General features: G+C 41.5%; 1 protein-coding gene and 1 long non-coding RNA gene across 2 annotated transcripts in view; one reads left to right on the top strand and one right to left on the bottom strand.

Moving 5' to 3' along the window:
* LOC143492533 (uncharacterized) overlaps positions 1–13,395 on the top strand; it is a 695,466-nt gene that overhangs the window by 599,352 nt on the left and 82,719 nt on the right. The window lies entirely within an intron of this gene.
* LOC143492519 (uncharacterized) lies at positions 6,785–10,310 on the bottom strand. Its single transcript, XR_013125251.1, has 3 exons — positions 10,185–10,310; positions 7,067–7,229; positions 6,785–6,827 (listed from the first exon to the last, which is right to left on the bottom strand). It is a non-coding gene; the product is annotated as an uncharacterized LOC143492519 (long non-coding RNA).

Raw genomic sequence — 13,395 nt, 5'->3', positions numbered from 1 at the left:
GCATGCCAGACCTGCTACAGCTGGAAAGGTCTGAAGATTCACTGTCTATATTTGGTTCATAGTCTTCATCACTGTAGTCTGTACATTCAGAGTAATCAGTGGATTCATCCATGACAGCAGTCTAAAAAGATAGAACAATGAAAAATGCATAGATGACTACTTTTACACCCATCACAAATTACCATATTTTCCGGACTATAAGGCGCACCTAAAAGCCAAAAATTTTCCCAGAAATCGGATGTGCGCCTTATAATCCGGTGCGCCTTATACAAGTACTGAGTTCCGATATCTGACACAGGAACGTAATACGTACAGAACGTACCCCACGTAAACCAATCAAAGAACACTACGTAAGACGTACAGTACCAGTACTTACGCTTACCTACACGTATGCTGCAAAATAACATTTGTTTATCCAGAACCCTCGAAAATGGCACCAGTGAAGAGACACGTTTACGAGGCACACTTAAAGCTACAGGCTATCAGTTATGCAGCTGTAAATGGGAATAGAGCAGCTGCGATACAATTTGGCATAAATGAATCTGTCACGTAGGGCTACGCCCCCTCTCCTAGCTGTCACTCCGGTTTCCCTTGTTCCCTCATGTGTGTGTTGTTCCCTGCTCCTCGATCCCGCCCAGCTCGTCTGTTGCCCCGGTTTCCCTTGTCTGCCACGCCTTGTTATCATCGTCCTCACCTGTGTCTTGTTAGTTCCATGTTTATATAGTCCCTGTATTTCCCCCAGTCTGGTTATCGGTTGTTTTGTGCTATGCATGTATCTCTGTTCACGTTCGCGGTCTCTTGTGTTTGTATTCGTGTTTCCCCGTGTGTTTCAGCCTGTTCCGTTTTTCCTGCCGGGTTTTTGTGAGTACTCCTTGTGTTAAAATGTCATTGCTTGTTCAATGTTCGGACTCCCTTAATGATCTGACCCACGCCATCCTTTTTGACTCAGAGTTTGGAATTTCCCTTAATAAATCTCGCTTTCCTCAGCGTTTGTGTCCGCCTCCCTGCTCTGCGCTACGCAGAACGTTACAGAATCTATGGTTTGGAAATGGAGGAAACAGGAAAATGAACTGCGTCAAGTAAAGAAGTCGAGACAGAGATTTCATTTCGTTTTCGGTTTTTTCCACACATCACTATCCCTGCTGATCTGACTATGTGTGCTCATCTCACAGACAACGTTAAAAGGCAAGTGAAGAAAATTAATTCTGAGCTTGCCGTCATTCCGGGAGGATTAAACAAATAACTCCAACCGCTGGACATTGGCGTAAACGGGGCATTTAAAGTTGCGAGTGGCGTGGGAGCAATGGATGATAGACGGCGAACACACGTTTACTAAAACTGGAAGGCAGCGGCGGGCGAGTTACGAGTTATGCCACCGTTTGTGAATGTATTGTGGACGCGTGGGCCAAAGTTTCTGCTGTAACTGTTGTCCGAGTTTTCGCGAAAGCCGGCCTCATTGCTGAACAGCTACCTGGCGACGAGACTGACTCAGACATTGATGAGCGGGAACCCGGAGTGCTCGTTAGTGAAATTGTGCAGCTTTTTAATTCAGACACAGAAGATGAGGACTTTGATGGATTTGTGGGAGAAGAGGAGAAGAAAATTGTGTGTGTTTGTGTGTTTTCTTAAGTAGTATAATAAACTTTTAAAAATCACCGTTTCGCGTCCTTTACTTTTCTTGTAGACCGTATGTTTTAGCATGTGCCTAATATGGTGCCGTACAGAATAATATGGTGCCGTACAGAATACCGGTAAGTACTGTACAGAAATAGAGTCCGTAATTGAGACTGTGCCTTATAGTACGGTGCGCCTTATATGTGGGTCAAATACAGAAAGAGACCCCGTAATTCAGAATGCGCCTTATAATACGGTGCACCTTATAGTCTGGAAAATATGGTCTCTGAAGGGATCTGCAGATGTATGTAGCAATGTAATGTAAAATTAATCTCCTACAAACAGGCTTTTGCAATTTGAGTAGGTCAACAAATCTCACAACACAACGCAATTGAATGTTATTTTAAGACTTCCAAAAAGCACTTGAAAGAAATTATCAGATTAAAACTTGTTATAAATGTGTTCATATTATACTAAGTAAATATATTTCTAAAGAATGCACAACCAACTCAAACATTCTAAATGAACACACATATTTCATAATCACCATTAATAATGCCACAATAGCAGAAAAAACACAATTAGTAGTTAAAGCAGGATCAATTACAGTTTATTAAACATCAATTACGCTAAGGTGAATAATTAGGACCACACACACACACTTTCAGGTCCAGCCCAATATCAGGACAAGTTACACTTCAAGCAGGTCAGAATTGGTGAAATGTGCTCTCTGCACATCTTAACTATTGTAAAACTATGTAAAAATAAAAATTCCATTGCTATCAAATTTACCCATTCAGCAGGAGGGACAGGTGTGCACCCATCAGAAGCCAGTGAGGGTTCAGGTTCACCAGGAGATCTGGTCATTTTGTCTTCTTGCATGTCACTGCTGACATTCTAAATGAACACACATATTTCATAATCACCATTAATAATGCCACAATAGCAGAAAAAACACAATTAGTAGTTAAATCAGGATCAATTACAGTTTATTAAACATCAATTACGCCAAGGTGAATAATTAGGACCACACACACACACTTTCAGGTCCAGTCCAATATCAGGACAATTTACACTTCAAGCAGGTCAGAATTGGTGAAATATGCTCTCTGCACATCTCAACTATTGTAAAACTATGTAAAAATAAAAATTCCATTGCTATCAAATTTACCCATTCAGCAGGAGGGACAGGTGTGCACCCATCAGAAGCCAGTGAGGGTTCAGGTTCACCAGGAGATCTGGTCATTTTGTCTTCTTGCATGTCACTGCTGACATTCTAAATGAACACACATATTTCATAATCACCATTAATAATGCCACAATAGCAGAAAAAACACAATTAGTAGTTAAAGCAGGATCAATTACAGTTTATTAAACATCAATTACGCTAAGGTGAATAATTAGGACCACACACACACACTTTCAGGTCCAGCCCAATATCAGGACAAGTTACACTTCAAGCAGGTCAGAATTGGTGAAATATGCTCTCTGCACATCTCAACTATTGTAAAACTATGTAAAAATAAAAATTCCATTGCTATCAAATTTACTCATTCAGCAGGAAGGACAGGTGTGCACCCATCAGAAGCCAGTGAGGGTTCAGGTTCACCAGGAGATCTGGTCATTTTGTCTTCTTGCATGTCACTGCTGACATTCTAAATGAACACACATATTTCATATTCACTAGGGATGCACCGAAAATTCGGCCACCGAAAATTTTCGGCCGAAATGGCTTAAATTTGCATTTTCGGTTTTCGGCCGAAATACTTTCATCACCGAAACAACACGGCCGAAACAATGTGCTGTGATGACGCAAGCAAAAATCGCCACCTGCACGCGCTTATTTGGATAAAGCTAGCAAAAAAGTTTTCCAGTGATGGCGCCAAGGCAAAATACATTAGGCCTACACCAAAAATTATGGAACTCGTTGCCTTAAGCTGGGCGTACACTGTACGATATTTTAAATCGTGTACTCAGCTCCAGCTCAAACTGTACGACTAAATCGCAGGGTTTAAAAATTCACAGCTCACGATTCATATACTCACACTATACGACCCGACGCTCTCATGCGATCTCACAAGGAGCGATTTGAATTTCAAACATGTTTGATATTCTTGCGACGCTGCGATTTCTGATAGGGAGTTGGTCGTGAGGTGTGAATCGCTCCTCGTTTACCTGTGTAAACTATACGATGCACGACACGCGATTGAGCCGAAACTCGGCCCGATCGAAAAATAGTCGCATGAGTGAAAAATCGGCTGAAAATGGGCCAAAAATCGCACAGTGTACGCCCAGCTTTAGACGATCAGCAGTTCTCTGTCGTAGGGATTTCGTAGGCTAATAGAGCACATTGAGCCCCGTTATGTTTTGCCGAGCAGACGACATTTCTCAGAAGTGTGTTTACCTGAGCGGTTTAATGTTGTTGCAACTCACGTCACGTTTTTATGAGAGAATTTATATTTATCTTTCAGGCCAGTCAGTTATAATTAAATTTAACTCGTATAAAATACATATATTTATCCTCTCAGATAAAAACGGTCTGCAAGCGAGTTTAATTTAATTAGTGGTCGGCCGTTGTCAGCGGTATCGCCGTTAACGGCCCACCACTAATTTTATTTTATAATATGCATTACTATAATGTCAGTGCTAAATAAATATTTTCAAATCAAATTTTGTAGTTGATTTATTCTTTGAATAGCAATGCCTTGATTTTAGTGAGGTTAGCCATAAATCCAATGTTACTAATAATTGGCATAATGTATTTCGGTGTTTCGGTTTTCGGTTTCGGCTAAGAATTTTCATTTCGGTGCATCCCTAATATTCACCATTAATAATGCCACAATAGCAGAAAAAAACACAATTAGTAGTTAAAGCAGGATCAATTACAGTTTATTAAACATCAATTACGCTAAGGTGAATAATTAGGAGCACATACACACACACTTTCAGGTCCAGTCCAATATCAGGACAATTTACACTTCAAGCTGATCAGAATTGGTGAAATACGCTCTCTGCACATCTCAGCTATTGTAAAACTATGTAAAAATACAAATTCCATTGCTATCTTAAACATTATTGGCAAAAACTAAATGTGTTTAGTACATAGAAAAATGTTAAACAGCAAAACAAATACACAAACACAATTAGGACATCACACAGACAACTGTTATGACATTGTAGACTCTACACCAGTCAAAAAATTTCCCATTAAGAATTTTTTGCCATCAACCTGCAGAAAATTTATTAATAAAAAGTCAAAGCACATTAAGGCTTAGCAGGTTATTTAAATTTCACCCCAACAGTGCCTCTGAATGTTATTTCAGGACATCTAAGTGAGTGTTGAGTATATAGCAGGCATGAAAATGGGTCAGGGGTTAAAAAGGTGAGAAGATCGGGGGGCGGGGGCATGTGACGTCATGGGGATACGGCGACGGGGCGTTTACATGTGGGGGGGGGGGGGGGCGTTGACATGTGACGTCATGGGGATACGGTGACGGGGGGGGGGGGGGGGGGGGGGTAGCTGCTGGTGTACGGGGGTACAGCGACAGGTGATGCCAAATATTACGGAGCCCGTAAAGTGACATCATGTAAAAAACATAATAACGCGTGGCCACGACTTACTGACACGTGCGAACGAGATAATTAACGCGTGTGAACAAGATAATTAAGTATTACTTTATATAAAGCCAGGTTTACCTTCCTTGGGCAGTCAGTTCGCGAACATCCCTGGGATCTGCTTGCTTTGCTGTGAAAAAATAAACTTTGTTGCCGCGTGTGAAAGGCGACATTAGTATCTCGTTCCCACACGTTAATAAGTCGTGGCCACGCGTTATTTTTTTTTACATGATGTCACCTTACGGTCTCCGTAAAATATAGTAAAAACCATTAAAAAAGTGTTTTTATTTTCTAACATGGGCTAAAGCACAGGGTAGACTCAAACGACAAGAGTTTACAACTTCATCTTCAACCTTTTCAGCCCTGGTGCGAATGTTATCCTCACCCATCCCTGGATTCACCAGTTACAACTACAGACACACTAGAAAAAAATCTTGTTTCTTATTTTATGTCACCGTTAACTACATGGGGTTGACGCGAACTTAGTAGGTCTATCTATCTACCTATTTATCACAAGAGCTTGTGGCTCTGACTGTGTTCAACGCTGTAGCGAACGGCAGTAACTTTGTTTTACCGCAAAATATGAAAACGATTGAAACCATAACCCAATTAAATCCACTGGTAAATGTAGTGTTAAATATACGATCTGGTAAATGTAGTGGTAAATGTACGATCTGGTAAATGTAGTGGTAAATGTACGATCTGGTAAATATACGATCTGGTAAATGTAGTGGTAAATGTTCGCTCTTCTGCCTTGTCCGCGGTGTAGCACTAGGTCCTGCTTCTCGTCCCGCTTAGCAGTAAATGAATAACATGAATGAAGAACGTTCGTATAATTGAAACGCTATTTGGCCTCTATGAAGGTTCTGGGCGGAAACTGCTGGCCACTGAGTCATTGAAATTGCCGATTTCGGAAGTGCTCTGTTTGCTTATTAAGTCAATATGATAATTAAAATATATACATATAATCTCCCGACCCCCCCCAACAAAAAACTCATCGGATCTACACGATTCACGTAGGTCACCCTTTTCAACTTCAAAACGGCGAATTTCGCCGAAAGGTGACAGATTTTCATGCCTGATATAGACAGATTGTACCTGTGAAATAGTGTTTATTTGTTCCAGTCTCTCAGAAGCCAGAGAAGGTTAAGGTTCACCAAAACGTTTTTTCTGTAACATGTCTTTCTTTGAAATATTAACTTTAACCTTTTATGACAAAACAAAGTCAATTAGTATACAAAATCATGTAAAATTGTGTAACATTTTACTAACATTCATCTAAACACCGTCATCCGTCACATCTCTATCTCAGATACAAAAACAAACTACCCAAACAGGTGCCCAAATATGGTGCCAGAGATGATCGTTCCCATATATTGTTTTTCAGTGTTTTTTTTTAACTCACCAGTGAACGCCACGGCCAAGCACTGTCTCCATAATCGTATGTTATTTCTTCCCCCGGGAGTATATTCTTGATCGCGAATAAACACAGGTGTGGCCTGCCATTAACTACAATTTTCTTCATTTTACAGTTGGCATTTTTTGCATTATCATTCACAAGCCTGCCAAGTGTTCCATCCTCTTCAGAAGCATCAATGCTGAAAGAAACATCCTTATCTTAGATGTATTCCACTCAATACATGAACATTGATGGATTAGTAGTACGTTACAGGAAATATACCAATTGCACAAAATATTTTAATATCTACTATAGATAAACCCCTGAAAAAATAAAAATACAAATCAGCACATTTCAGGCACAATGTGATTTTATCTTGCATGCAAGTTAGCAACTAGACTAACAGAGAAATGTTTAGAAATTTACAGCGTGACGTACCACCATGAGCTTCCATTCCACTCAAAGTCAAACAAAAACCCATTTTGTTTTTCTGTATATCTTCTTTGTCTTTTAAAACTCTCCTTTTGTGAAATAAGTTTTCCTTTATATTCAAGCACAAAGCATCCACTCTCAATGTGCATGAGGGCAAACACTCCCCTTCCTAAAATAGAACAGAAATTAAATGTAAAGGACATTTTTGTTTAATTTAAAGACAATGAATCTAAAATGCAAAGATTTTGGAGGATGCTGCTGCTAAATAAAGAGCTCTAACATGTGCATTGATCATGTAAGCAGAGGACAGTAACGACTAAGCATCTTCAGGCATCAAATAGAAATGGTTGTATAAAATAACCAACAAATTATTGGGTTAAAAAAAGTAATTGAGATATATGTTGCAAAGGGCTGCAGAACAGTACCCAGGGCTGCTGGATCTAAAGCTGACAAGGATATAATCTGCTACGGTACATTTCAAAACTAGTTGGTAAGGGTGTAAGGATGAGGTTGGTTGGTTGGTCAGGGTGTAAGGATGAGGTTGGTTGGTTGGTCAGGGTGTAAGGATGAGGTTGGTTGGTTGGTCAGGGTGTAAGGATGAGGTTGGTTGGTTGGTCAGGGTGTAAGAATGAGGTTGGTTGGTTGGTCAGGGTGTTAGGATGAGGTTGGTTGGTCAGGGTGTAAGGATGAGGTTGGTTGGTTGGTCAGGGTGTAAGAATGAGGGTGGTTGGTTGGTCAGGGTGTAAGGATGAGGTTGGTTGGTTGGTCAGGGTGTAAGAATGAGGTTGGTTGGTTGGTCAGGGTGTAAGGATGAGGTTGGTTGGTTGGTCAGGGTGTAAGGATGAGGTTGGTTGGTCAGGGTGTAAGGATGAGGTTGGTTGGTTGGTCAGGGTGTAAGGATGAGGTTGGTTGGTCAGGGTGTAAGGATGAGGTTGGTTGGTCAGGGTGTAAAGATGAGGTTGGTTGGTCAGGGTGTAAAGATGAGGTTGGTTGGTCAGGGTGTAAAGATGAGGTTGGTTGGTCAGGGTGTAAGGATGAGGTTGGTTGGTCAGGGTGTAAGGATGAGGTTGGTTGGTCAGGGTGTAAGGATGATGTTGGTTGGTCAGGGTGTAAGGATGATGTTGGTTGGTTGGTCAGGGTGTAAGGATGAGGTTGGTTGGTCAGGGTGTAAGAATGAGGTTGGTTGGTTGGTCAGGGTGTAAGAATGAGGTTGGTTGGCTGGTCAGGGTGTAAGAATGAGGTTGGTTGGTTGGTCAGGGTGTAAGAATGAGGTTGGTTGGTTGGTCAGGGTGTAAGAATGAGGTTGGTTGGTTGGTCAGGGTGTAAGGATGAGGTTGGTTGGTTGGTCAGGGTGTAAGAATGAGGTTGGTTGGTTGGTCAGGGTGTTAGGATGAGGTTGGTTGGTCAGGGTGTAAGGATGAGGTTGGTTGGTTGGTCAGGGTGTAAGGATGAGGTTGGTTGGTTGGTCAGGGTGTAAGAATGAGGGTGGTTGGTTGGTCAGGGTGTAAGGATGAGGTTGGTTGGTTGGTCAGGGTGTAAGAATGAGGTTGGTTGGTTGGTCAGGGTGTAAGGATGAGGTTGGTTGGTCAGGGTGTAAGGATGAGGTTGGTTGGTCAGGGTGTAAGGATGAGGTTGGTTGGTCAGGGTGTTAGGATGAGGTTGGTTGGTCAGGGTGTAAAGATGAGGTTGGTTGGTCAGGGTGTGGCCACTCTGGGATCTCTGTGCTTTACACCGTGGTCCCGGGGGAACTGAATTTTCCACTTGTGGGATCAATAAAGTTTAAGTTTAGTTTAAGGATGAGGTTGGTTGGTCAGGGTGTAAGGATGAGGTAATAAAGCTAGAGTGGAGTCCGTGAGTTATAGTTACACAGGGTGCCTTATAGCATAGGTGGACATTAACAGTGCAAGTGGGGCTGGGGATGGCGTTAGTCACTGGGTGTGTATAACGTATCAAGGGGCGGGTGTGACGCAACCGCAAGTTTTAAAATAATTTATTAAATGAAATAAACACAATAGAACCAAGGAGAACAATCAGGTAGAAGGGGATGTACACTAAAGGGTACATAAACTTAATGACACAGCAAACAAGCAACACACTACCAGAACAAAAATACTAAACATGCTACCAGAGACCTAGTTCAACTCAAGACGACAGACATACAAGCAACCACGAATGCATATTTCTAATATAATCAACCGAGATAAAAGAACAGAATAAAACATACGGTTTTAAACACAGAACACAGTTAGGGGTACAGAACACAGGAATCTAGTTACTGTGTTCGTGTTATATTCTTAAATGCAGAACACTTATCGGGAGGGTGGAATGATGGAAGGACAACGCTAGACTGAAAGCATAAAACTACGAGAGAATAACCAGGTAGGGAACACTAGATCAGGGAAAATAGACTATGGCAAAAGACAATGAGCTCAGAGGGAAACAGAAATATCACGGGCAAGTAGGAAACATGGTAAGGAACATAAGGAAGACCAAACAGAACTGACCAAACCGGAATACTGGGGAAGCAAGGGAGAAACGATAAGCAGGCAAGGAGAGATCAGCGCACGGGAAAACAGGTAGATGTAAAAACACAAAGCACTCTAGAAAACAAAACCTAGACAAAGACAGAGAGACTACACGGAATGGAGAGCAGAGCAAGGCAGGGCAGGGCAGGATAAAGGAGTACTCACAAACACAATGACTGACGCAGATGGCTGAAACAGAAGGACTAAAATACACTGGGACAGGGAAACTAAACAAGACACAGGTGGGAACACTGAGGACAGGGGCGTGACAGACAGAAGGGAACTATGGCAATGGGGAAACAAGGCAGGACAATCGAGAGGGGTGGAGTTGGGCATGACAGTGTGCCAGTATGGATCTATTCTGTAATTAGTGTTTGATGATGAAATAGGTAAAAATTTATATGGAACTGGTGGGACGGAGTACACATTAACGGTGTCAATGGGGCCAGGTGTAGACTGGGTATGGTGGTGTGGGCTTAATGCAGTGAAATGTGGATGAAGAGATGTGTCTACTTGAAAACCTTCAATTAAGAACTTCACCTTCATGTGCTAAACCAAATCATGAAGTCATTAAGGAAAACTCATGAATTAAGGCTTACCTTTATATGCATTTATGAGTCTTTCTTCAAACCAAGGTTTATCTTTTTGAGAAATAACATGCCCAGTAGCATCTTCTACCGGACTAAGCCTGGCTCTTCTTTTTGACATGTTTGTACAGGATTGTCTAGGGACAATACAATTCTGAATTACATGGAAATAAACATTAAATGTTCATTCATTTTAGGTCAGCCTAAAAACATCTTAATTCCAATTCCAATCTTAATTCCAATAAAAAATTCTAGAAGCATAATAACTTCAAAACAAACACAAAAAGGCCCTCATGCTTTTCAGAATACTGGATGTTCTTTTTGAATATGTAGACCAGACACTGACAATTTTTACAGCTTTAACTTAAATATGTTGCCTTTATGTTGATTGCCTCTAAAATATGTATTTGGAAATATCAATACATAAATACTTTAGATAATTCCAGTAAGTGAATGTCTGTTTATCATTGCTTCTTTAAAACTGCAATTAACCATTATTTCCTAAACTAAAGTTGAGTTAAAAAAAAAAAAAAAACCCTATTTTCACAGCACTATTTATAAAGCGATTCGTTCTCACAGAATACCTCACTCTGCTTCCTCTGCTCCCCTCCCCCACTCTGCAAAGCTCAAAACGTAACTGGCACCCCTCCCCCATTCTAATGCAGACAGGATTAGGGTTACAGATCTCAATCGACTAAATATTTGGTATATTTCTAGAAATGTTCAAAATATACATTTTCCTAACAATTACATACATATATATATATATAAATTCTGCACAACTCTCTGACGTCCGCCATTTCACAACTGCAAACGTCACCAGTGCACCTTTCCCCACCCGAACAGCAACTTGCACTGCCCAGCTAATTCCCTCAAAGTTCAGAACTCGCCACTCTAGCCCTAACCCTAACCCTAACTCCTCCCCCTCTCTGCTTAGTCTCCACCCCTCCCCCACTCTGCAAAGCTGAGAAACGTAACTGGCACCCCTCCTCCCCCATTCTAATGCGGACAGGATTAGGGTTAGCGTATTACAGATCTCAATCGACTAAGTATTTGGAATATTTCTGGAAATGTTCAAAAATATACATTCAAAATATACATTTTCCTAACAATTAAATAAATTATATATGTGTAAATATATGTTTTAATTCAGCACAACTTTCTGACGTCCGCCATTACACAACTGTCTCCACCCTTCCCCCACTCTGCCGTGTTGAAAAAGCATGTAATACCGCTCGCGCAAAGGAACTGAAACGGAGCCAGAGTAAAGCTGGGCGTACACTGTACGTTATTTTAAATGGTGTACTCAGCTCCATCTCAAACTGTACGACTAAATCGCAGGGTTTAAAAGGAGAGTCGGCTCGTAGAGCTGCTTCAACAGTGCGATACTCTCACGAGGAGCGATTTGAATATCAAACATGTTTGATATTCTTGCGACGCTGCGATTTCTGATTGGGAGTTGGTCGTGAGGTGTGAATCGCTCCTCGTTTACCTGTGTAAACTATACGATGCACGACACGCGATTGAGCCGAAACTCAGCCCGATCGCAAAGATAGTCACACGAGTGAAAAATCGGCTGAAAATGGGCCAAAAATCGCACAGTGTACGCCCAGCTTTAAGCGGCGTGTAACAAAAACCCAATTATGATGACTGACGAGAGCTGAATCGACTAAGTGGAGATTTGGATATATCTAATTCGAAGATGTCAAATTTATTACATCATTTATATAAAAACAACTACATAACACGGATCCCCTGCTGTTACTTATACTGATAAAATAACTCGTAAAGAAATCTAAGTCTGATAAACTGGACGGACACTTGCCAGGTTAAACATACAAATTTAACAGCAAAGTGTTTCACTCTAGGTAACGCATTTAAAAGTAATCTGTTCTAAGCGCATGAAGAAAGAAAAACAAATTAATATAGACACGTATATAATAAGGTTGTCAAATACTATAAAAACATTAACAAGAAAAAAATATGTTTTTTAACTTACCACATCCACGCAGGTAATAAAAGCTCTCCGTCCAACTTCTCCAATTTTCCCAGGAAAAACGTAACGTAATTTTGCCGCGAACGCTCGAAGGATTATTTGTTTATCTAATGAGTATTGGATGGATTGGATGCTTCCTAGTAGACTACTGACGTCACATCCGGGAATAGCTGACGCGTCTTCCGAAGTGTGCGTGGCTTTGCTTGCAGTTCCTCAATAATCCGCTGGTGGCGTGCACACACTTAAGCCAAATTGCGACACCCACACCCAGATTTGTTCTGACGATTGTTAAAATTTAGTACTTTCGCGATATCAATTACAGAGATACATTATACCTCTCTGAACACCGTAGCATCGTCAGAAAAGTTAGGACATGGTTTTTGGTACTGACTTTTACATGAGTCCTAACTTTGTGACTGTGTATTATGACATTTGTACTGATTTTTCACAAAAACAAACACACACACACACACACACACACACACACATTCACTCTCACACACAGTAGTTGTGTTGTGTGTTCTCTCCTCTAATGTCTGTTCTTGTGTGCAGATGCGCGTGAGTTCACACTGGACCCAAACACAGCACACACACGTCTCTCTCTGTCTGAGGGGAACAGGAAGGTGACGTGGGGGGAGTGGCAGTCGTATCCTCATCATCCAGACAGATTTGATTACTATTGGCAGGTGTTGAGTAGAGAGAGTGTGTGTGGAGAGAGTGTGTGTGGAGAGAGTGAGTGTGGACGCTGTTACTGGGAGGCTGAGTGGAGTGGAGATGATGCTCTTATAGCAGTGACATATAAAGGAATCAGCAGGAAAGGACGCAGTGATGACTGTAAGTTTGGATGGAATATAAAGTCCTGGAGTCTTTACTGCTCTAATAACAGATACGCTGTCAAACACAATAAGAAGGAAACGTTCATCTCTGTCCCCTCCATCTCCAACAGAGTAGGAGTGTATGTGGACTGGCCCGCCGGCACTCTGTCCTTCTACAGCGTCTCCTCTCACACACACACACTCACACACTTACACACTTTCAACTCCACATTCACTCAGCCCCTCTATGCAGGGTTCAATGTGGGCGGTTCAGTGTGTGTGTGTGAACTAGAATAACCTCCTGTGTCCTGCAGGAACACCTGAGTCTCCATGGTAACACTCCTCTACACACACAACTGGACATGATGACTGATACAGTGAACATCATAACACACACACACACACACTCCCC

The sequence above is a fragment of the Brachyhypopomus gauderio genome, unplaced genomic scaffold (assembly GCF_052324685.1).
Source record: "Brachyhypopomus gauderio isolate BG-103 unplaced genomic scaffold, BGAUD_0.2 sc78, whole genome shotgun sequence".
In the NCBI taxonomy this organism is placed as follows: Eukaryota; Metazoa; Chordata; class Actinopteri; order Gymnotiformes; family Hypopomidae; genus Brachyhypopomus; species Brachyhypopomus gauderio.
Note: the sequence above shows the minus strand (reverse complement) of the source record. Positions and strands in the feature narration are given on the sequence as shown.